Below are 1,325 nucleotides of genomic sequence, written 5' to 3'. Positions count from 1 at the left end.
GTGAGGCAGTTGATAATAACATAGCTTGGGTCACGCACATTTTATTCCTCAAAGTAACATCTTTGCTTTTAAACACTTTAAAGAGGCGTTGGGAAGCAGATGTACCTAATTCAGTGCATCGTTTGACCTCTTGACTGCTGCTTCCATGAGCATTGGTTGTGGATCCAAGCAAGATGAAATCCTTGATGACGTCAGTCTTTTCTCCGTTTATCAAGAGGTCCAGTTGTGAGGAGTCTGGTTTTCTTTACACTGGGTTGTAATCCTTACTGAAGGCTGCAATCATTGATCTTCATCAGCAAATGCTTCAAGTCGTCCTCACTTACAGCAAGCAAGGTTATGTCATCTGTACACTGCAGGTTAATAAGCCTACCTTCAGTCCTGGTGCACACTCTTCTGCATATAATCAGCTTCTCTGGTTATTTGCTCAACATCCAGATTCAATAAGTATGGCGGAAGGACACAACCCTAATGCACACCTTTCCTGATTTTAAACCATGCAGCATTCCCTTGTTCTATTTACACAACTGCCTCTTGATCCATGTACAGGTTCCACATGAGCACAATGAAATATTCTGACATTCCTATTCTTCTCAAGACTATCCATAGTTAGTTATGATCCACACAGTTGAATGACCTTGCATTCCTCTGAGCTTTATACCTGCACAATTTTGCTGCCCCTTTGATACCAAATGGTTCGTGTGCTAAGGAATGTGCACCTCCCTGGGACGATTGTTCACTTTGTAGTTCACTTTCTGGTGGCTTAAACTTGAGGCAAGGATGTTAGGTCAGTTCCAGGCTGGAAGGATGACTAACGGTCACACTCTCAGTGGTTCCGCCAGTCTCTATTAGACCAGGAAGCCTGGTCTTTCTTAAGATTTTGAGTTTTGTTCTACATTTTTCTCTTAATCTATCCAGGACCTTTGAGAGCAGTCACGTTCTTCTGGTTTCAGGGTCATGGTGGCTGAGGTCCGTGTTGTTCATCGGACGACTTGTTTCCGTGAGTCGTTGAATTTCTTCATTCCTCTTTGCTTGAGACAGGAGAGACCAGTAGCTGCTCTTCAGATGGTCGCTCTAGCTTTCGAGACACCAGCCACTCCTCACCCCAGTAGGTCGGAGAACACTGTCTTTGTGGACTGTGTTATGTCAGTTGGCTTAGTGGTCCCCGACACTGTGGTCTTTAGCCACCCCAACCCCCCAACCCCCAATTATGTGAGTTTTAAAAGGCTTTCAGTTAAGCATTCAGCTATTGAAAGAAAGGCTAACAAGTCAGATCCACACAGAGATGGCTGGGGAGAAAGGCTGGCAATTTAATTCCCCCAATATCA

This window comes from Echinops telfairi, unplaced genomic scaffold (assembly GCF_000313985.2).
Source record: "Echinops telfairi isolate 266 unplaced genomic scaffold, ASM31398v2 ScPeMD7_9;HRSCAF=40, whole genome shotgun sequence".
Lineage (NCBI taxonomy): Eukaryota > Metazoa > Chordata > Mammalia > Afrosoricida > Tenrecidae > Echinops > Echinops telfairi.
The sequence above is the reverse complement of the archived record's forward strand: the minus strand, read 5'-3'. Positions refer to the sequence as shown.